We start from the raw sequence: 25,000 nt of genomic DNA on the forward strand, positions 1-25,000 counted from the left end.
GTGTGTGTGTGTGTGTGTGTGTGTGTGTGTGTGTGTGTGTGTGTGTGTGTGTGTGTGTGTGTGTGTGTGAGTGTGATACTATGCATGTGAGGGCAAAATGTCCTCATTGGCCCTCACTACTATTGTAGAACTCAACAAATATACTGCACATTGTGAGTACCATCTCCCTGGTCCTCCTCATCAGGGAAATGGTTGCCTGAGTTATACTTTGTTCATGCCTGGTTTATGCTTTGAATTCCGGTGATCGTCTATTTTAGGGTTAGGGTTGAAATTACAAATAATGGTACAAATGCCAGTCATAAAATATATACCATAATGGATTATGGATACATGTATACTATACATAGTTTGGTATCGAAGAGCAAGACACTTAACTTCTACCAGCTCTGTGCGTGCGTGCGTGAGTGCGTGCCACACAGAGGTCGTCTGTTAATCAGAAGGTCACCGGTTCGACCCTCGGCTGGCCCATCTATTCTAAATGATGTGTTGAAGTGTCCCTGAGCAAGGCACTTACCCCCATAACAGCTCCCCACTGAGTGCTCATCAAAAAGCCATCTGAGCAAGCCATGTGCTTGGTAATTTCCCCTCCCCTGGTTACAATCCTTTCCTTTCCTTGTATACTGTACATGAACAGTTCACACGTGTACTATACAAGTACACAAGTATACTAAACATATTGAAAGGCAGGGCTGTTGGCAGGGTAGGTCAGTTGTTCCAAGTCCATGTTCCCCATAAGCAGTGATTCCCAACCTGGCCCACTGGTGGGCCGTCATGATATTGCAAGTGGGTCACCAAATATCTGGCAACACACTACGATTTATAACAAGATATAATATAACAAAACAAATTGTGACAAAACAATGTCATGGTATTTTTCCTTTAAAACCTTGACAAATACGTTTTCATTGTGACACAGATTAATAGAAACTTAAAATATACTATGTTAGTTCCACTCATCCAAGAGATCACAATCGATTGATTGATCATAAACATGCTCTGAAAATGCACGTGGCCTACCCGTCTGAGCACTTAACACGGCTACCGAAAGGCTGCCGTGTTAAGTGGTCAGATGGGTGGGCCGCGAACGCTTTTGAGATTTGCAAGTGGGCCCTGATCCAGAAACGGTTGAGATTGAACCGCTGCCCAAACAGAATAGTCAACATGTTTTCTTTGTAAATGAGCCCCGGGAGACCTAGAGGAATGCTTACACACTGCCCTGTCTGCAGGTCAGATTGATGGTGAGCGCACTGAGCAGTGTCACCCATTTACACACAGGTAGATGTGTGTGTTACACCCAGACAGCAATCAATAGAGGTCGACCGCTGGTAGCAACACACATAACTTACTGTACACCGGATGCTCATTTGGACATTACCCTTTCGCACTAGCTTTTATTACCTGTCAACTAATGCTGACGCTGTCAAATGTAATGCCTCTCCGACTGTGCGTGTGTGCATGCGTGTGTGTAGTAGTATGTAGTTGTATGCCAGTGTTGCGCACCGAATATAGCCTATCGGCAATATTGTCCATCGGCTATTTTCCACTTTAGGGCAATACAAATTGCAAAATGTAAACATTGCATTCATAAAATCAGCATCCTAAAGTGTTGATGTTATCACAAGTATAGTAATACAGGAGTGTGTGTTTGTACGCGTGTGCGAGTGAGTGAGTCTTTTGTTGTGGGTTTTCCCATTCAGATTCATGCGGTGTATACAGCAATTATGTTCAGTGGTTATTTTAATTGTTTGTGACCAAAACTCTGACAGCTCTCTGCCATCAGCCTTGCTCTCTTCACACACACACACACACACACACACACACACACACACACACACACACACACACACACACACACACACACACACACACACACACACACACACACACACACACACACACACACACACACACACAGTCACACACACACACACAGTCACACACACACACACACACACACACACACACACACACACACACACACACACACCATGTGATCCGTGATCTGTGCCCGTGGCAGCCTGGGATAATGAAGGCTGTCTGTCAGTAAACATTGTGGCATAATGAAGTTGGCTGCGCAGATCACTCTCACAGACCTCCAACCATAGCCGGCACACACACGCACACACGCACACACACACACGCACACACACACACACACGCACACACGCACTCACGCTGTTGTGTGGAAACCTTGTTTATTCAAAACAACGTGTTGGTGAAGCGTTGTCAGCTTGTAGGTCGGCTATTTGTGTTACTTTTGTGTGACACTGTATTACGAGGGGTACTGAAATCCAGAGTTTGGACAAAGTCACTGTTTTGCAAGTACAAGTACAAGTCTCTCAAGTCTTTGCATTCGAGTCCAGAGTCAAAGCCCCAAGTCAAGACAGGCATGTCCCAAGTCAAGCCCAAGTCCTAAATCTTTTTGTTTTGAGTCCCAAACAAGTCCTAAGCTTGTTGGAAGGTATCAAAAGACTTGAAAAAGGCCTGGACAGCTGGAGGCAGCGGTTCTCATACTATGGGTCGCGACACAAAGTGGGATCACGGGAAGGTGCCACTGGGGTCGCGCGTTGGCAACCAAAGTGACTCCTTTCATCCAATTCCAACAGCACACACACACACACACACACACACACACACACACACACACACACACACACACACACACACACACACACACACACACACACACACACACACACACACACACACACACACACAGCACAAGCCCTTGCAGAGACATACAAGAACTGCTATATACGTACAACCTAGTTACTTAGCAGGAGTTATGTTCGGGTGGCTGTTTAGGATGTTTTTGTTACTCCGAGAGGGTAAAATGCATGGAAACAATTGGACGCTTACAGGTGCATTTGGTTCCAGTCGTACCCACTTTGAGTTACATTAACACCGGTAAATTGGTGCTGGAGCGGACCGGTCCCTGTGTAAACTACAAATATGTAAATAAAACAACTGGACCAGCAGACTACAGCAGCCCGGCCACGATGGAGAAAAACACACGGTCAGTCAGGACCATGTGTTTGTCTGTGAGGCCAAACAAACGTCTTTGGCCTCAAAGATTAATTAGAGAGCTGGATTTATTAACTCTGGTGGCTATTATGGTTCAGTTTACTGTGTGTGTGTACAGAAACACTTTTGTTGCTTTTATTGATATTGTAGTGTTTTAGTGCTCCGAGCTGGAATCAAACCCCATTCTCCAGCTCAGCAGACCAGACCAGCCAGTAACAAACTGCGCCAAGAAAACTATTCATGTGAGGAGCGGGGTCGTGACCAAGTCTTTTTCGGTGGCGCTACAATATTCATTCATTCATTTCATTGATAAGACAAAAGATAGGGCTACAAATCAGCAGGAACTACTGCTTCAACTTCAAATTCTAATATTTGTTTTTAAATAAGGCCAACAATGTATGATTCTATTTTAAGATTCTTTATTTCCACTTTGAAATTGCTTTATAAATAAAGTGTGGGGTCGCCAAAAATGTCCCTCATAAAATGGCATCGTAGTGTAAAAAAGTTTGAGTAGGGCATTCATTTAAGAAAAATAAAAACAAAATGGAGATACAAGGTTTTTTGCCCGACAGCAATGACAGCACGCACGTATGCCCAAATATGAGCTCACACCCACAGTGGAGTAATCAGCTCCCTCCACTGTGACGGGGTGGGACAGATTTTTTGAATTAATTATCCTTCAGTCCCCGCTGTTCTTTTCAGACAAAGTAAAACTAACTCAACTCTAACATTGGCAGATTCACAGAACGGGAATCTCACCACTGTCGGGCGGAAATATTTCAAACTTTAAATGCCCCCCACTAAATGTATGTCCCTCTTTGTCGTACAAGTGTGACGCATTAATGTTGCAAAAATTGCTTCGCTATTACCAAAACAAAAAACTATATTGGATCCATTGGGACACAGGTTCTTTTTTCCATTTCTTGAAAAGTCACAGTTTTGGACATACAAGGTTTCCACCCAACAGCGTTGGCCAATCGTGTTTGCAGACGACGGATTTGACTTGGCGCATTGCTCTGCAGACACAGAGAGAAGAGACACACACATAAGAGAAAAGGTATACATGTGTAAGATACAAAAAAATAAACACACAGTATATGTTTATCCCTTTTGTAGGTCTTAATCAATGTGTTTTGAGAGCTCATAGTGACCTTGACCTTTGACCTGTGACGGCATACTTCTTATCGGTTCATCCTTGAGTCCGAATTATAACGTTCAAAAAAGAGATCTTGGGGCGATGAAGGGAGTGTGGTTTGGGAGTAGAGGGACTGGCTGATGGATCAAGGTCCCCGATGCGGTCAATATATTTTAATGAACAATATCAAAACGATCAACATTGGAAAATTACCCTACGCTAATTGCATGGCATCTGCTATCATTACAGGTTTTTTTTATGTGTCTGCCACCAGGCAAAAGACAGCCATGCCAGGAGACATGTTTTCAGGATGTCCTTCCGTCCGTTTGTCCATCCATCCCTCCTTCCATCTGTCCTTCTGTCCATTCCGTACGTGCGTGCCTTAAAGTGTCACAAATGTCCAGTTTTGGACTTGAGGATGAACTGATTCCAGGTGGATGGTCAAAGGTCAATGTCAATGCTCACAAAACACATTCATTAAATTCTTTCAAAGTCTTCACTTCATAAGACTGTATTATATCACGCTGGGCAAGACCTGGGATGTTGGTTGTCTAGGTGAAGTGAAGAACCGGAAACGGTTGAATTTGACGGAAGTACCGCCCAAGGAAATGACGTTGATGCTTTACAAATCTGTTAACATTCTCCGTGAATGAAACGAGTGGTGTGATTGGTCAAAAGAATATCGTTTCCGGGGGAAACACGTACAACGGAAATCCTACCCATTCAGGACTTCCTAGACACTCGCTGCTTTAGGTCGTGACCAGGCTCTTCTTTTCGCAGATAAGTGAGGCTGGGACCGAGGCTAGTATTATATACCACTGGTTCTCAACATCAGTTCCGGGGACCAACGGCAGTCTAGATGGACCCTTACGGGTCTGTAACTCTGAGAGTGTGCAATGGGTTAGCTCTGTGACCCCAATGTACACTATACAATTTAAGAGTGTATAAGAGAGTGTCAAGACCCATTTGGTTCCATTTGTACACTCTGAGTTACAGACCCGTAAGTGTCCATTTGGACGCCCTGCTGGTCCCTGCATGGACCTGACTTTGAGAACCAGTGGACTAGGAGTCTGGACCAGTGTTGTGCAAACTACTCAGGAAGTGTCAGAATGAGTTTGGAGGAGGAGCCAAAAGCAGGCGACAGGAGGCAGAACAGATTAACTTATTATTAGACTATACCAAGACTCTTCCAGAATGGACAAACATAGCGTTGCCGTCAGGCAGAAACCTCTTATCTCCATATTTTAGCAGTCTTTTCGTAAATTAATGCCCTACTTGTTCATACTACAGCGTCACACCGACGCATCAAAAGTAGCAAATCCACAAACTCGAAAGTTTTGAGCTTGTTATTGCTATTGCTACTTTTGAATTTGAATCCTGAAAAGTAAAAGTTTATAATGAGGCGTCCACCCAACAGAGACGATAGGCAAGTAAGACTTTGTCTTTCAGATAGCTTACATTCGAGTACACGCTCACTCTGCATGGGATTACAAACTGACAAACACACACTGGGACAGAGGGGTATAAATAGACAAGGAACTAACCAGAGATCAGGATAGGCTACAGGCAAACAAGCAAACAGGACACTGGGGACTCGAGTCAAAGATATTCAATTATTAAAGATACGCCATCCCAATTGGAGCCACTAAATGGTACACACATCCTACAATGTTCTGGCGCCGTCTGATCTCGCGAACGTCCGATGTTTACTGGTGCTAGCATCCTGCGAGAGTTTGTTGCTGGGACAGAGTCAGGTCGATAGTCAGTTGATTTTCTCCTGATTTGTCCCTTGGACAAATCAGGAGGTCCAATTTTTTTTGGGGACGATCGGGTCCCATATTTAGTTCAGTGACCATGGGGCTAAAGAATGGTTCGGAAGCTGTGTTCACGTTTGCTCTTCCATTGGAAATAATAGACTCTAATGCTTCCGGTATCCTAAAAAGGTGGCCAGCTACTTCACGCAGATACGGGAAGTAAACCCATGTCTTTTTTTTCTTTTGTCTTGGCTCAGGTTAACAATAATTACAGGGTGATGAGACAGGACAGGTAAAGGCAGACAGGAAGCACATACTACACAATAACACCTGGGGATCAACAGACTAACACAGAACTACAAGACCAAGACACAGAACATACTGAAATACAGAGCTACAGAAACTAACAGTATAAACACAGTCAAAGTCCATGGGCTGAGGAGCAGACTGTGACTGTTTTGATTTAGGCAAATTTTAATCTTCCGTCCTTGCTGTGATGATGAATATAATATTTAATTTCACTACTTTTCTTTTGATAATTGTGCTGACTGCTTTAAGAACATAATGCATTTTGCAGCATATTCGACCTGTTCCCTCTATTCATGAATAATGCAGTGCAACAAATGTGCCCATATAAATTTGTAAAAGTTAAGAAGTTTAAGGAATATCTAGGCTTACCTTCACAACACCGACATGCCTGGAAGGCCAGCTGTCATCCGTGAGAGAGTGTCTCTCAAGGCAAGTGTCCTTGTTATCAGGGGGGTTGGTAATAAATCACCATGACAACACATACCTTGTACCTTTTAGGATATTGAATAACCAGAACATTCATAGAGGTACTTGCCCACAAGCAAGGACTGGGCATCACAACATACTGGATCACTGTCAAAATTGCCTAAACGGGTTTAGGATCCAAATCTGTGGGATGTCCATGGTCACCTGCCCTATTTTGCTCAGCCCATTGCAAATCCTGAAAATCAGTCATCATGGCCAAATCGGGGTTAACCAACTAAACCCTATATATTTAGTTGACTGGGGTCACACTAAATATTCTCCGGAAATAACCGATCTACAAGCTCACAATGCGTGATGCGTTATGACCTTGTAGATCTCCTATTTTCGTCAAACTTTGCGAGTATGATATACTTTGAGAACATTTAGGGGAAAAAAAATATATTTCTTATTTTATAGAACCTAGTTGTTCTCTCTCTCGCTAAAGAAAGATCAAGTTGAAGTTATTTGAAATAATAAAGTTACATGTTTTAGACTTTTAGACATTATATTAGCACATAGATACAGTAGGAGGATGATGAGCCTATGATGACATGAAGTCTAGACGCTGGTGGTGGTGCAGATGAGACCTCCTTCAACTCCTGGTCAGTGGAGACCTTGTAAGGTGGAGCTGGCGTAGGAGGTGGGTGGCTCAACATTCCATCTGAAAAGAGAATGACCAGTTGAGAGGCAGGGATATTTATTCAGAAAATAAATGAAGTGCAATGAAAGCTAGGCGAGCAAAAATATCTTCTTTATTGAAAAACTTTAAAAACTTTTCAAGCATTTTCTAGAATTCCAACATAAATGTATAAACAGCAATGTGACACGTTGTGAGCTTGTACTGTAGATAGGCTATTTTAGCTATTTTTGAAAGTAGGGCTTAAGTGGTTAAGCCTGTGTTGAGTGAGGATTTCCTCCAGTAATGGACCTCAGTTGCATCTCCAGGTTCACATGGGGCATTCTGCACTTTGTGAGAGAGTCAATAGAAGCAGTGAAGCTCTATGGGAGACATCAAGCCCTCCTCGGGGGCCAATAGAGTTGGCAGTCTTCCCTCTCTCATCACAGCTCTGTATTGATCCCTGGCATGGGATGCAGACGCACAATTTGAGGAAAGAGAAGGCAGACTTTTGGTGAAGCTTGCTCGCAGCTGTGTAGGAGCATCGTGTTTTTGTCCAATGTGTGCAATCCCATGTGTGGGCTTGTGTTTGTTGTATCTCTATCCTATAAAGTTGAAGTCGTCTGTCTGTCTGTCTGTCTGTCTGTCTGTCTGTCTGTCTGTCTGTCTGTCTGTCTGTCTGTCTGTCTGTGAGTCTGTCTGTGAGTCTTTCTGTGAGTCTGTCTGTGAGTCTGTCTGGGCAAATATGCCAGTGGACTTGGACATGCCCGATGTCAGCGCAAATTGGTTGTTAGGCAATGGTTTCTGTTGTGTGTTACCTCATGTTGGTTACCTCAGCCCAGACAAATGTTAATCGACCAGTGAGAGAGAGCAAGAGAGAGGAGTCAGGGAGAGAGAGAGGGTGGGGGAGAGTTGTCAGCGCAACAACCCGACTGAGTCAGTCTACCCAACACTGCATCACTAGCAGCCAAATGACCCGGGCCGGGCCCTTATCACACCGCTATACCGTTTCAAGCCCTTCGATAATACAGGCTCTATCTCCTGCACTGTCTGTCTGTCTGTCTGTCTGTCTGTCAAATTTAGGCGACCCTGCGAGCTGTGATAAACTGCAGTCATCCTCTGTGCCAGTGCCATGTTGTTAACCAGAATTCCATAAATATTCAAAGCTTTCATTAAATAAATGTACCCCCCCCCCAAAAAAAAATAATATTTACAAAAATATTATATTACAAAAATAGTAGATCTGCAATCTCACAACGTGTTGCATTACGGCATCTTGTGAGCTTGTAGATTTACAATCTTTGCCCATATCTCACAGGTTAGTTTCAAGCCCACCAATAATACAGGCGCCATCACCTGCACTGTCTGTCTGTCTGTCTGTCTGTCTGTCTGTCTGTCTACCGTTATAAGCGCTCTCTATGCAAGCCTCCCCGCCCTCCTTTTATTCTGCAGCTGTTCCTGCACAACTCTTTGATAGAAAGCAGGATGTTTGTGTATGTATGTATGAAATGCAAATAGATGCATGAAATATTGATATGCAGTCAAGAAGCACAAACAGCCGAGGGTTTTTAAAACGCGGCCAACAGGTCGCCAGGGAAGTGAAAACAGGAGAAGAAAAAAAAAGATTAAACCTTCAGCTGGAACTTGTAGAGTGGCATGCTTAGGGCAGCATTTCCACTAAAAATTCTGCCCTAAGCGCACATGTTATTCCTAATAAGACATGCACATAACACAGGGAATATCTGTGAATATGATTAACTCTCTCCTCCAGTATCCAGAAACCACAAAGCTTTTTTTGCTATAATATTTTGGGCTTGTCATTATAGGGGAAAATTGCCATAAATTGGTTAGTCTAAAAAAAACAGCATCGCTTGTAGATTGGCTATTTTCGTTATTAGTTATTGTACAAACATTTGGTGAGAATAGCAAAAGCTTACAGATTGCGAGATTGTAGATCGGTTATGTTTTGTATGTAGAGGGAAACTGGTATCCTATAGTTTCAATATACAGATTATTATTTTGATAGTATATTATTTAGACTGATGCTATACTGTAGGTTCTTGGTTTACCTGTGATCCTAGTTTATTGAGGTATTGCACTGTCTCTCTGCATTTGATGTGTGTTTGACTTGCTTACTGTAAGTCGCTTTGAATAAGAGCATCTGCTAAATGCCTAAATTGTAAATTGTAAAAAATGAGGAGACCACATATAGAGCCCTGGGGGACCCCGGTCAATAAAGTATATAAGGTGGTTAAGCTCACAGTGGTTAAGCTCATAGGCATATTGTCAATTTTCCTTTACGGTAGATTCCTCCTTTAGCTCCAGCACTATGGAGACAGTCATATTTCACATGGCTTGTATATATGAATCATCAATAAGCATGTTGACATTTACATTTTAACCCGGGGCGACCCCAAGGTATAAAGCACACCATGCTATTTCATAGTACATGTCCACCCTGGGGTAAAAGCACTGAGGGAATGAATGTAGTGCAGTGGTTCTCAACATTTTTAATTTCAAGGACCTCCAGTGTGATATGCATTAGACCACAGACCCCCATTTGATACTATATTTTATATATGGAACCTCAATATACATAGTCAAATCCTTAGTGTTTATGTAACACATGTAATACTGTATATGTATGTCTGTGTCTCTTGTTCTCAACCAGGCAGGATGATTGTACAGGGTTTATACATCTGTATACTTTATTAATATTTGTTTGAGGGTGTCTTTATTGTGATGTCAGAGTTATCTATCTATATCTAATATCTATATCTTTGGACCTCTGGTGGTCCCCGGACCCCACGTTGAGAACCAGTGATGCAGTGTAAAAACCCAGCTGGAATGTTAACATAACAAATAGATACAGATAGATGCAGATAGCACAGACACCGATATCCATTAGATGGAGTACTTGGTTAATGGATATGTATTAGGTAGGTAGGTACTTTATACATCCCCGAGGGGGAAATTAAGATGTTACAGCTGCTCTCATAAACAGACAAGAAAGAGAGACATGAAATAAAAAAACATCATAATAAAAAAAAAACATATAAAAATAGGCATCTAAGAATAGTCAACCTACAATATTGACCAAACACTCCTAAGAGTTCAGTGGCTTGAATTCAACATGCCCCATCCTAATCAGCCTGATCAAGCTGACCAGAGGAGGAGTTATGCAAGGGATAATTGATGGGTCGCCGGTCATTATTGAGAAATAAATACCGACAGGGATGCGTCGGTGCCTAATCACCCTGAAGGGAATTATTTCTCAATAATGACCGGCGACCCGTCAATTATCCCGGTTATTACACGGCTACTTATTTAATTAATTGATAAATTGACCCAAAAGTAACAACTAAACAAAGTATTTCCTTGCTTACGGTAATGAAAGTATTCCATAAGTGTTGCGCTGGGCGGACACGGTTGCCTTGGAAAACAAGGAAGTGTTGATGAAATAGAATGAATTTTCGGTTACTGCATTGTCTATTTCTCGCTTCAAATGTTTTTAAAAACATTCTTGAGAGCAAAGTTTTGCTGTAAATGACATTTTGTGTTTGTTTACATGGCTGTTATGTTGGATACAGCATAAAATTCAAGCAGCACAGCAGTTGCTCTGAGCCTTTGATTAGACAGCGGTCTGTTATTAAGCTCAGCGGTCATTATTCAGAAATAACACACCGCTGAATCCAGTGATTGACCAATCAGAATCAAGCATTCAACTCAATTCAATTCAAGTCTTATTGCAGCAGGCATAAAATATCTCCAGCGCTCCTTCTCACAACGTGGGTGTAACAGTTTGTTACTAAAGGAGCTTCTCATGCCTGACCACAGTGTCATGTAAGGGGGTAAGAGGCATTATCCATATTAACCAGCTAGTTTTTAACACAAGCTGGTTAAATAAGAGTGAGAGTGATTTGTTACTATGATGAAATGGGGAAGAAAATAGAGGCCGGCAGTGGCTCAGGAGGTAGAGCGGATGCTTGGGAAATTCTCCCGGTCCGATCCCCGGCACCCCCTTGGTTAGCGTCGAAGTGTCCTTTAGCAAAAAGACACTGAACCCCCTAACTGCTCCTGATGAGTAAGAAGGTGCCTTGCATGGTTTCCTCTGCCTTTGGTGTGTGATGTAATAATGCACGTTGTAAAATACTTGCCAAGATAAAGAGAAAGCACGCAACAATTTGATGGAGCGAGACTGAATGAGTTTGTGACTATCTGCTGTGATGCTGGTTATGGGCGGATAGCAGCTCAGTGCCGGGACAAAAAATGTATTGTGACAGACTTTTCAATTTAAAAATGTAGCCTTCAACAGAGAGTCATTCAAATGACTTAGTTTTTCTTCATTTTGCAATGTCAGTCTGACCCGTCTGTCTGTCTGTCTGTCTGTCTGTCTGTCTCTCTCTTTTTGGAGTGGATGAGTCGAGACTCAAGAGTGTGTTCTGGCATGAATGCTTGTGTCCTTACAGTAGGGGAAAAAACATGGAAAAGTAAAATTTCAGACAAATTGTACTTGAGTTCAAGTATTTGAGTACTTGCTTTTAAAAAGTTTTTATTTAAATCTGATTTAATCTGTTGCTTAGTATGTCTGCCGAATTGTCCTGTTTGTTTTTCTTTTCTGTTGTGTTTTCCTGTTGTGTCTTTTTCTTTTTGTGTTTTTCTTTTAGTTTATTTGCTTAAAAATAATTGTACAATGTGTAATTTATCTGCAGAAAAGGCGAATAAACGTCTTTGTTAAAAAAAAAAAAAGTATGAGCTTTCAAAGCGTCAAATTCAGCCGATCTACAAGCTCACAATGTGTTGCATCGCAACGTGGTGTAAGCTTGTAGATCTTCTATTTTCACTATTATTTGAAATAGGGCTTAAGTGGTTAATTCACAATGTATACTGTACCTTTTCCCTTCCTAAAAATGTAGTGGAGCCTAAAAATCCTAAATCCTAATAACTTAAGTGCAGTATTCAAGTGAATGTACTCCGTTACTGTCCACCACTGGTAACTAAGTACCAAGTACCGGCAGATCTCTTTAGTGCCCTGCTGCCCCTGGCAGAAGCCTCCGGTCAGACACCAGTACGTCTATGATAGATTAGCGGTCGGGATAGTGTTTGGACTTGTGCGTGCGGCTTTCAGCAACACTCCCTGGGATCTAGCGGCTCTCAGCTTGCATCCACCGCCTGCCTGAGTTTACATCTTGTCACTGTTCAAATGTCAAACCACTGTTTGACATTTGAACACTCTGCCTCTGCGATTTTGTTTACTTGAGGAAAGTGGTTTGGTTTCTCTCTCTCCCCCCACACACACACACACGCGTTGCAGAGCCAAAACCGCAGGGCCAAAGCCGCAACTTTCGCCGAATCTGCACTCGTTACTTTTTTTGCTGTTCGTTCACCAGCTTTTGCATATTTTTTAAATATAATATCTTTTTTTTATTTTTTATTTTGCAACACCCATTATTTTTTTCACCCAGTGCCAATTGTCTAAGTAATCCTGGGCGCTACGCTCCCTCTGCCAGTCTAGGGAGAGCCCAGAGCCGAGCCCATGCCTCCTTTGGTTGCCTTTGCGTCTTTGAGCATCCAAGCATACTACAGCGTCACTCAAGATCCACAAGCTCGAAACTTTTGAGCTTGTAGATCTGCTGCTTTTGCTATTTTTTTTATTTGAATCCTGAAAAGTTTTGGACATTTGAGGTGTCCACCTGACAGAGACGATATATAGCTAAAATATAAAACGACACACATGCTTTCCCTGTTTTATTGGGTTAACCGACTGCGATGCGACGCTTTGTTAGCTTATAGATCGGTCACTCTACAAAAAACAGAAAATCTTTGAAAACTTTTGAAATTGTGTGACATTTTTTGTTACTCTTTTCTTTGTCTTTTTTTCTTGCCTTTAATGACATGCAAATAAGGGCTGCCAGGTTGAAAGTGTTTAACATGCTGCCCTCATCGCGCAGCCTGGTTAGATTGGCTCTTGTCTTTCTAATTCAGTCATCTATTGGCCGGGGGAGTAATTGAAATGGATGTTTTATGTCCTGGTTGTCGTAAATTGGAGTGGGATTTGCCGTTCGATAACCGCATCCCAGGGCATACATTAATCATAAGTATCTGATGAGGAGAGAGAAGGGGGGTAAGCAGTGTGTGTGTGTGGGGGGGGGGGGGGATAGATACAGAAAGACAAGCGAGAGGGGTTCTGAAAACTCAATCATACGTTGATACCAATAACACTACGATCCACAACTTATTTTAATGAATAAAGTCATTTTAATCAATCTCTATGGTATAATATGGTAATTTAACATATATATATATATTGATACAATATAACTAATACATCTGTATGACAGAGTATGTTAATACAATATAACTAGTACATCTGTAAGGTACAGTATGTTCATACAATATGTACATATGTATGACAGAGTATGTTAATACAATATCTATAACTAGTACATCTGTATGACAGAGTATGTTAACATAACGAGTACATCTGTATGACAGAGTCTGTTAATACAATATAACTAGTGCATCTACAGGGGTTGGCTTTGGTCTCCCTAGTACTCCTCCATTGAGACAGATGAATATGCATCACAGTTGGAATCGTGACATTGTTGAGAGAGAGAGAGAGAATCGCAAAAAATCTGTTAGTCTGGCTAAACACGCAATGTTTGGCCAGATGAATATGCATCAGAGAGAGAGAGAGAGAGAGAGAGAGAGAGAGAGAGAGAGAGAGAGAGAGAGAGAGAGAGAGAGAGAGAGAGAGAGAGAGAGAGAGAGAGAGAGAGAGAGAGAGAGAGAGAGAGAGAGAGAGAGAGAGAGAGAGAGAGAGAGAGAGAGAGAGAGAGAGAGAGAGAGAGAGAGAGAGAGAGAGAGAGAGAGAGAGAGAGAGAGAGAGAGAAAAGTACAAAGACACAGCATGGTAAAAGGCCAGAGTGGGGTGGGGAGGTGGAGACTAGACGGGGAATGTAAACACCAAACCAGCCGTGAATGTCTGTCTGTCTGTGTCTCTGTCTTTGTCTCTGTCTCTCTCTCCCCCTTGCATTCCCTTTTTCCACCCAGAAAACAACACTGACCTGCGCTCAAGTCACCTGACTTCTACTTTCTTCTTTTGGTTTGGAGTTTTGAGGTGACTTTGAAGTCCAAGGCGAGAGCCAGCAGTGAGGGCATATGTAGTCAGTGTTAGTTTTAGTTTTGGCTGCAGTGACCATCTTTCTCCCTTGGCGTTTATTTTCCCTTGCCTTACTCCTCTCCTCTTCAAAGCATCAAAAGGTTGGCAAAGTTGCCCCCAGAAAGGGCATTTTGAGGCAGAGCTTTCCAGCTGGGTGCTGTCTTGCTGGGTGCTTTTCATGCATGAGCTGGTCCTTTTATCTCCACTTTCCACCCGACAGAGACAATCCCGCAGATTGCATGAGCAGGTCTTCATATAATTGACCATACAGCAGTTGACGTGGAAGCCTGATGGTAGTACTGAAGAAATGTTGCCCCCATGCTCTTGGTACCAGTTCTATTCAGGACTTCCGTGTGTGGAAAGCGATCACACCAGGTTAGGCCAAGGATGCTCTGGAGACATTCGATGTGGAAGTTCTCCAGCTAATGGATGTGGCGGCGATACAGGATCCAAGCTTCACAGCCATAGTGTGTGGAGACCCAGATGGCCTTTTTGATAGACTGCAACCTTGGTGTGTATGCCGAGGTCTTTGTTCAGACACACCCCCTTGCGCAGCCTATCAAAGGAGCCTGAGGCAGACCTCGTCCGCTTTTGAACATCATTGTCCAGACTAACGTTTGGGGGTGGATAAATCTGGGACTACTGCTAAAGGCTTGTTGTCGACATGGTGGTCGAGTTGGGTGAGGGGAGTTCATAGTTTAGACCCTGGTGTTGAACGGGACAAGCAGTACTGCCTGAAGCTAATAATCACAATACCACCCCTGGACCAAGTGAAGATTGTTGAGGGTAAAAAATGTGATCTCTTATGCGGGAAGACGTGGGTTGGACATAAAAAAGTTACGGGTTGCAGCTTTAATGAATGGCAAAGAATCTGTTCATCTGGCCAAACACGCAATGTTTGGCCAGATGAATAATTATGCATCGCAGTTGGAATCGTAACATTGTTATTTTATTTAGGATGGAGAGAGAGAGCGAGAGAGAGAGAGAGAGGGAGAGGGAGAGTACAAAGACAGAGCATGGTAAAAGGCCAGAGATGAGTGGGGAGGCGGAGACTAGACAGACGGGGAATGTAAACACCAAACCAGCTGTGAATGTCCTCTCTGTCTGTCGGTCTGTATGTCTGTCTGTCTGTCTGTACTGTATGTCTCTCTCTCTCCCTCATGTTCCCTTCTTCCACCCGAACACAACACTGTCTGACATGCATTAATTTCACCTCAGCACCCTTGTGTGCACGCACGCGCACTTACTGCTTACTTGCTTGTGGTAGTCGAATGCGATTCATGCAGGTTGGACCTGGGTAGGACAATAAAAAGTTACGGATTACAGCTTTAATGAATGGCAAAGAATCTGTTCATCTGGTCAAACACGCAATGTTTGGCCAGATGAATATGCATCACAGTTGGAATCATAACATTGCCATTTTATTAGGATGGAGAGAGAGAGAGAGAGAAAGAGAGAGACGGAGAGCGAGACTGATAAAACAAGTAAAGTACAAAGACAGAGCATGGTAAAAGTCTGTCTGTCTGTATCTTTCTCTTTATCTCTCTCTCTCTCAACACTAACACTGTCAGACTTGTGCTCATTTCACGCACGCACGCACGCACGCACGCACGCACGCACGCACGCACGCACGCACGCACGCACGCACGCACGCACGCACGCACGCACGCACGCACGCACGCACGCACGCACGCACGCACGCACACACACACACACACACACACACACACACACACACACACACACACACACCACATGCGGGGGACTATGTCTATTACTAGGATGTTTTATTTTTGTAATGTTCTCCAATCTTCCATGTACACACGGCCCCGCCGAGAATCAATTTGAAAAGATTAAACTCGTAACTTTTCATAATACATTTCAACGTCCAACAAAGACGTTTCTGTTGATAGCATATTTTGTTATGATTTCAAACTGTTAATTACATTTCTTGCCATCCCGGAGCCAGCCTCATGTGTCAGTCTTTCACTAAACATCTAAGCTGAAAGAGACAATATAATTTATGCGATCCAAAACAAAACGCCAGACAACTCAGTCTTGGAAACGTCCATGAACAAGTTTATGTGTTTACTCTGTGTTTAACCCATTCAATCCGGGAACGCATCTGTGTCATTTTAGATTTCTTTGGCTATAAAAAAAATAGCAGATATACAAGCTCATAGTGCGGCACCGAGTGCCGCGCTATGAGCTTGTAGATCTGCTATTTTAGAAAAATCGTGAACATTTGAAAGTGAAAATCTTTAACTCAAATATTTGCTTCTGGGGATTCTACAAATGTCTTCTAAATCCTTCTAAATAAAAACTTTTTGAAAAAACTTATGTTGCTATAATATCAGTGGTTCTCAAACTTTTTTTCATGTCAAGGACCACCCAAAATGATATGTATTTGGCTGCTAAAACATTGGCAAAATATTGACGCCCCAGAAGCAAATATTGGAGTTAAAAATGTTCCCTTTAAAAATGTATACATTCAAAGATTTGCACGAATTTTCACGATCAAAAAAAATATAGCAGATCTACAAGCTATGAGCTTGTATATCTGCTATTATTTGAATAGCCAAAGAAATCTGAAAATGACACAGATGCGTTCCCGGTCTTGATGGGTTAATGCAAAAAAAAGCCACCATTGTTACCAGCAACTGTGAGTTCTGTTTTTCTAGTGAGATGAAAGACCCTTTTACCCAACCTGTTCAAGGCGAGGATGTTGTCCCATCATGCTGTCGTGTTGTTCTGTGTATCCACTTATACCACAGCATCCGTACTGTGGGGAAAGCTTTTGCTGGAAAATAGCAGATCGACTCAGCTCACAATGCGTCGAGCTACGACGTGTTGTGAGCTTGTCAATCTGCTATTTTCAGCGAAAGCTTAACCCACAATAACAGAAAACTGCAAAGACACTAGTATACCACAGCGTAGAGGTCTTCACCCTGAGGGAATCCGGTCAACCATATAGGGCATAGCAATGGCGGCCATTTTGTGGTGCCACAGATGGAAAACCCATTCATTTTTCCCATAGAAAAATGAATACAACCCTGGAACTATAAGTCATCCAGGCTCTTGGTGAATCATGACAATAAAACATTTGATTCTGTGTCAAAAAATATTTGACACAGAATCAAATGTTTTGTGGTCATGATTCACCAGGAGCCTGGATGGCTTGGTTCCAGTCTTAAAATAATTTATATAAATATTTTCTGAAATCTCCATGGGAAGAAAATATGGGTTTTATATCTGTGGCACCACAAAATGGGCTCCACTGCTATGCCCTATAGAAAGGAATGGGGACAGATTTGGGGGACCATTTCCGTGCCACCTTTGAGCTGGCAGTGGAGGAGGATGTCCCATTGCCGGCTCTCTGTGTGGAAGGGACAGGACAGCTGGCATGGTGGGACAGGGTTGAACATATGAAGGACTCTCTCCTTAACGTGTGCGCACCTTCCTGCCTTGAACCAGAGAGAGAGAGAGAGAGAGAGAGAGAGAGAGAGAGGGAGAGAAATTATGATATGAAGTAAGTTTTATAACTTTAGAATGATGTTTTTGACAACTGAGTGGGATCTGAAACTTTAGCAAACTCGTCTTATTTGGAAAGAACTGCCTTGGGAAAATGATTCAATACTGGAGCTTCTGTGGCTGTGGTCTGCAAGGTTGTCAGTCCATTTTGTGTCAGAATGTTCTGAAAGAAATGCGTAGGCATACTGGAGTTGTAAAGTATAGAATCGATCTAACAACTGCTGTCAAACGCTATTGTATAACAATGATACCACAACGCCGGCATGCTGTGTAAAAAATAGCTTTATTGTGCAGTGGTGGAAAGTAAACCTTCACTCAAGTAAAGTTTTCAGGTACTTTTACTTAACTTGAGTATGTCAATTTCTCATTAATTCTATTCCACTACATCTTAGGCAAATATTGTACTTTAGTTTTTACTCCTCTACAATTTGAGAACTTTATTTACTTTGTATATTTAGATTATTATTACAAAACATAGATTAACAAACTAAGCTCTGTTTTATCTCATCTTGTTTATTCAAAAAATATTAGACCTTCAAGCTTGCAGGTTTGTAGATCTTCTATTTTCAAGAGATTTTGACAAACTGAAAATGTGTAAGTGTGATGCTTGCGGAACTTGGCACTGCCTCGTGCCTGACCGCATCACTGTCGTGCCAATAATCATGGTAAAGCACACCCTCTCGTTTAATATTGCTTAATTGAAAACAGGAGTGGTCCCTGTTTACTTGCTTGAGGTACAGTATACCACATGCTGAACTGCTAAATGTGATAAACTACCGTTGTAAAATACCTTCTGTTGGTCTAGACTCAGGAAAGATAACTCTTCATCAAGCTAATCGCAGATGGGCTAAGACCTTAACATTTTAGCTCTTCAATTCCATTCTCGAGTCATCAGTCTCCCTCAAACACGCATCAGTCATTTATTTATAAGCACTGTGGAGTGAGCCTTTCTGTAGGTTGATATTTGGTCAGGGTGTTATTGTTAAAACATGCAGTCTTGGAGCTGAACATGAATAATCCTATCCAGTACAGGAAGCATACTTCCAGGTCTAGTATTAGAGCCACTGAAAGGTCTCTCCACCAAACAGACCACTTTAGACTACAACAGCAGACAATAACAGACTGGCAGTATGTTGGCAAAACCAAAAGTTGGCAAAAGTTCTGCACAAACTGTCAGCCGACGGCACATTGTTGTGTCATGAAATCAGATGACATAACCCTCCACACCAGGAGAAGGCAGTAATCTGCAGCACTGGTCTGCAGGGGCCTGCCAGTGTTGTCAGGTCTGCTTATTCTAGGCGACTTTGGGCTTGCTTTCCTGTAAAGTTGCTTGTAAATATTCATAGTTGCGGGTTGCTTTTGTTTGGGCTTGTGTCTGAAGTGTAGTTGCTTGTTTGGGATTGCTTTCAAGATCATTTTTGAAAATAGCTGATGTAATAGGGCTCAAGTGGTAAAACTGGTCGCTTCTTTTGGGCTTGTTTTCATAGACCTGGTCACTTGTTTCACTCACAGAATCTGGCAACACTGGAGCCTGCAGTCCTGAGTCTGGACCAAAACAAAAAACACAGAGCATTTTTGCTTATCGTAGTATACTGCTTTGCTTTGGAGTTGATCGATCGGTATAGGAATTGAGAGTTGAGAATATGGTATCTAGTTCAAATGTCTCTGGGTTATTTAGGCTTGCTTCTGCATCAGTAGCAGACGAGAGCCCCCGTCTACGGAGCCTTTACCCCCCCCCCCCTCTCTCTCCCTCTTCACCACCCGTGGCTAACGACAGGCTGTAGCTGTCGGTACCCGACCGAGCATGTTCGGTCGGCGTTCGACACCATCCTAGAAGTCCCGACCCAACGGCACGGCACCATCTACAACAGTTTGTCAGCGACCCTAACGGGTCCATTTGGTTCCATTTGTACACTCTCAGAGTTAAATTAACATTGATTTTATGATATAAATTGGGGTCCAAGAGATAGAAATGCCATTAGTTGGGGGTCCGTAGCCTAATGCATGTCAAACTGGGGGTCCAAGAAATTGAAATGGTTGAAAATCACTGCTATAGAGCCGTAAAAATCTTCTCTTATGGGGGTCCTTGGCATATCTTTTCAAATGGGGGTCTGCGGGCTAATAAGTGTCAATTTGGGGGTCCTTGACATGAAAAAGTTTGAGAACCACTGATCTATGGTGCAGAACACACCCTGACCTGAGCTATCTATGGTGCTGAACGCATCCTGACCTGAGCTATCTATGGTGCTTATTGGGATATTGCATATTGGGATACATATTGTATTGTGAATTACCTGCCAATGCCCATCTCTAGTTTTTAAAACCCACAGACAGACTTAACTATCAACTTCGGACCCCTATGTTTGGGCATAGGCGAATCAAAAGTCTTCAAAAAGTTTTACGGTTTAAATGACCAAAAATAGCAATTCTATAAGCTCACAACGTGTCACGATGCAATACGTTGTGAGCTTGCAGATCAGCTAATTTTGCTCATTTTGTGCAACACTGTCATACGATGAAGTATAAAATAGGGCATACATTTTATGACCAAACGTAAACATATTAAATATGAAGAAACAAGGTACAGTGACGATATGCAGGAGTCTTGTTGTGTTTTGTCTTGTCTTATCTTGTCTTATCTTCATCATCTCTGGCCTTTAGACAGTTAAAATTTAAAAATAAACCCTTACCAGCTCAGTGGCCTTGTGGTTAGGCTGCCTGTCCGCCCTGAGCCTCGGAGGTGTGGGGTTCAATCCTCGGTCGAGTCATAAAGAATACTATGAAAATGGTACTAAATGTCTCCCTGCTTGGCATTCGGCATCAATGCTTAGATTGGGGGTAAGACCCTGCGACATACTAGCGTCATGTCCAGGGGGTGTACTTGTACTTCAAGCTACCTCTTGCTACGAAAACTGCAGATATGCACCTGAACTATGGGCCATGTGCCACCGTTGGCAGTTATCAGTACCTTAGGGCTTAGTTAAAAACATTTGATTCAACAGAAGAGGCACATGCATTTTCTTCTTCCGTCCCCTAAATTCATTCAAGTTTTTTTTTCTTCATATGTGACCAGGTCTGGTGTTTAGGGCATCATGTCGCCCATTGACAAAGACTAGAAAATAGCTTTTAAACTTTTTTTTTTTTTTTTTGATTTTCGTTTTTTTTCATATTAACACAGTTCGAATGTTGAAGAAGGTTTATAGTCCAAAAGATAGGCGTTTTAGAATCATTAAGTGGTTTAAATTACATTACAAAAACAGGAGTGCTTCTGTGTGTTTCTGTCGGTCTTTTGGGGGCGGAGAGTGGTTTTAACTTGCAGGGACAACATTAGCATGTGAGTGGTTTTGGTTGGTTGTTGGCCCATTGTTCTCCGGTTACAAGCCTAATCCCCGCCCATCAGTATCACTCCTCTCTGTGGTGGTGTAACGTAACTTAAGTACATTTACTCAAGTATTGTACTTAAGTACAATTTTGAGGTATTTTTTACTTTACTGGAGTAATAGCCACTGGGTGAATATTCAACCTGAGGCTGAAACTAACTTCACCACGGTGGGAAGCGCCGAAACGGCCAGTATTGCGTTAGTCTTTTTCGGGACAGAATGTAGTTCTATTATCAATAATAACATTGTGGCGAACACAGCAGCTCTGAGGGCAGCCCCAGCTAAACAACAGGCCGCTCGACGTTCGTATTGAAGTATTTCACTGAAGATGTGGACAAAACAACGGTGGAATAACGAGCTAGGCTAGGAGCTAGCATTGTTAGCTCGCGGTCAAGCGTCATGGCTGAACGTACAGTTGGTGTTTGCATTTCTCCATTTACAACTCGTACATCAACATAAACGTTCAGATTTAAAATATAAAGTGCTTATCTCATGGCCACGGGTGTTATAATTATGTACGGGCCCTCATAAGTACCCGTATCTTCCGTTTTGTTCAATAAAAAGCATTTTGATCCGATTGATGGCCATTGTCTCCGTTGTTTTTCAACTACACGGCCGTATTGGTTGGGGGGTGTATTGCACTCCTGATACGTTATAACTCTATGAGAAAATGGCCGCCGATCAAATTAAAATGCTTTTTATTGAACAATATGGAAGATACGGGTACTTAGACCCACCCGAAGTTAATGGTAACATCCGTGGCCATGAGATAAGCACTTTATATTTGAAATCTGAACGTTTATGTAGATGTACGGGTTGTAAATGGAGAGTGCAAACACCAGGTTGGAGTTAATCCAGGACCTAGCTGGTCGTGTCTTCATTATTAATAGGTAACCCTCGACTGTTAGTCGAGTTGACCAGTGGGTCAAATTTAGTGGTGGAAGAAGCACTCGGTGGTAGCAATACCACAATATAAAAATACTCTGTTACAAGTAAAAGTGCTCAAAATGTTACTTGAGTTCAATCAAAGTAAAAGTACAGTCTTGGTATCAAAATGTACTTAAAGTACCTGTATAAGTACTAAAATGTTTGAAAATAGCTGATCTACAAGCTCACAACGCGTCGCAATGCGCATTGTGAGCTTGTAGATCAGCTATTTTCAAATAGACTATGTATAAAATAGGGCTAAAGTGGTTAATGTATGTTTTATAATGTAATAATTTATATCTGCAAAGTAACTAGTAACTCAAGTTTAAAATGATTGTAGTGGAGTAAAAGTACAATATTTTTCTCTGATCTGTAGTGGAGTAGAAGTTAAAGTATTGGAAATACTCCAGTAAAGTAAAAAATACCTTTTAAAAAATGTAATTGTGTTGCATCAAATTTCTATATGGTGGACAGCTGACTGAAAGGTGTCAATGGGGGAGTGATTAGAGGAGTGGCTAGGTTGAATAAATTACCCATTGTTCACGCCCATTACCTGGAGCTGAGAGGTGCTAGAAGTGGAAATTCTTTAGGAGGGATTATCTCAGTTTGGACTATTATAGATAACAAGATTAAAATGGTCACATCTTCTTCAAATGTGTTCCAATTTCAATGAATGATACATCATATGAAAGCTTATGTTCTGTACTTCAACAATCTGTAATAAAATGAAAAATGAAAAATGCCTACTTGATGCCTAAAGCACTGGACCCGCTCACATATAAATAAAACAATAATTTTCTTCCTTTTGTTCGATTTAGTCACTGGGTTCCTTAGTTTACAGTATTGTAATCTGTTGTCCAATGAACCTGGTTTTACTGGTGGAAATGTTTGCTTCATCTCTCTGTTTTGTTAAATTCTGTTACGGTAAATCTATCCAGGCTATTTTAGTTTTAGCCGTGAATCTTTTCTTCTATTGACAATTTCCACAAAATATATTCATGAAAGCAGTTTAGGAAACCTGTGGGCACGGTACACACCGTTCACTTCAGCATTTGTTGTTTCCTTCACAAAGTGTTCATTAGCATTGTATGGACGTCTACAACTTTGGCTCTTGTTTCGGGAATTTGTAACCTTTCTACTGAGAGCAGCCCTATCGTGGTCATTAAAACTGGCCCCGCATCTGAGCTTCTAGGCACGTAACAGGAGATGTATCTGTGTGCGTGTGTGCGTGTGCGTGCGTGCATGCGCGTGCACGCGTGTGTGCGTGTGCGTGTGTGTGTGTGTGTGTGTGTGTGTGTGTGTGTGTGTGTGTGTGTGTGTGTGTGTGTGTGTGTGTGTGTGTGTGTGTGTGTGTGTGTGTGTGTGTGTGTGTGTGTGTGTGTGTGTGTGTGTGTGTGTGTGTGTGTGTGTGTGTGTGTTGCTATACTTGTGAGGGCCAGATGCAGCTAGTTGTACCCACAAGTTTAGTAGAATTTGAGAGTGAATTCCTGGTCCTCACAAGAAATGTTTTTTTATCATAAAAAAATAAATATGATTTTATTAGACAATATTCAGGTTAGGGTTAGGTTTAGGATTAGACATTTAGAGGTTAGGTTTAGGGGTGTTCCATATATTATATTTAGTTGTACGGCGCTGTCCCATAAAAAAAATCTGCAAGCTCACAACACGTAGCAGACCAACACGTTGTGAGCTTGAAGATCTGCAATTTTTCTGAACATCTTCGTTTTGTATTAGGTATTTTCAATGCCGTCTTAAATTTTGATGTCCTCACAAGTATAGTAATACAAACCTGTGTTTGTGTGGGTTTGCGCGCGCACTAACAGGACTGAACAGGATTGAACTTCATAATGCATGATTCATGATGGCTCTTGTCTGTCCAAGGCTGGTTTGTGTTTGCCTGGGAGTCTTTTCCATGCTGCCTCCAGCACATGAAATTTAATTAATCACTGGCTAGAGGTCAAGTCATCTGCCAAAGCTAAGAAATGACCAATTATAGGCAACGCTTGTCTCCTTTTCTCATGCGGTGCACACAAGTTGCTGGCGGGCAGCTGAACTTACGGACGACAAAAGATTGGCCTATCAGCACCCAGCTTCTGTACAAACAACTTCTCCCTGCAGTACCACTTACGGGGTCCAATTCTTAACGGTGTTACTGTTAAATTAACGCCCTTTACTGTGCACATGCACACACACACACACACACACACACACACCACACACCACACACCACACACCACACACACACACACACACACACACACACACACACACACACACACACACACACACACACACACACACACACACACACACACAGGGGCAGGCAGGCATAGAGCTCAATCGATTTGACTCATAATGGACGGAAAACCACCCTCGTTCATCACAAGCTCATTTTACTGCATACTGTAGTAGAGGCTTGGAATTAAAGATGCATTTTTAATGTTTAATTTTGTTTTCACAGGTCGTAATTTCAGCCTCTGTTAAGCGAGTGTGATTGGAACACACACACACACACACACACACGCACACGCACGCACACACGCACACACACAAAGGCTCAACCAGAGCCACTGTGAGGACAGGACATACAGAGAGGGAGTGCATGGCAGGCGGTCGCACAGACTCTGGGCAAGGAAGTAAATAACGGAGGCACACTGGCACATCATGGAGAGATAGATAGAGAGAGGAAGAGGAGGG

At 42.3% G+C, this 25,000-nt stretch overlaps 1 protein-coding gene across 1 annotated transcript in view; it reads left to right on the forward strand.

Moving 5' to 3' along the window:
- kcng4a (potassium voltage-gated channel, subfamily G, member 4a) overlaps positions 1 to 25,000 on the forward strand; it is a gene marked incomplete at its 3' end in the record, with an annotated part of 47,728 nt that overhangs the window by 7,476 nt on the left and 15,252 nt on the right. The gene's annotated exons all lie outside the window — the stretch shown is intronic.

The sequence above is a fragment of the Gymnoscopelus microlampas genome (genome assembly GCF_963454915.1).
Source record: "Gymnoscopelus microlampas genome assembly, chromosome: 6".
NCBI classification, from domain to species: Eukaryota; Metazoa; Chordata; class Actinopteri; order Myctophiformes; family Myctophidae; genus Gymnoscopelus; species Gymnoscopelus microlampas.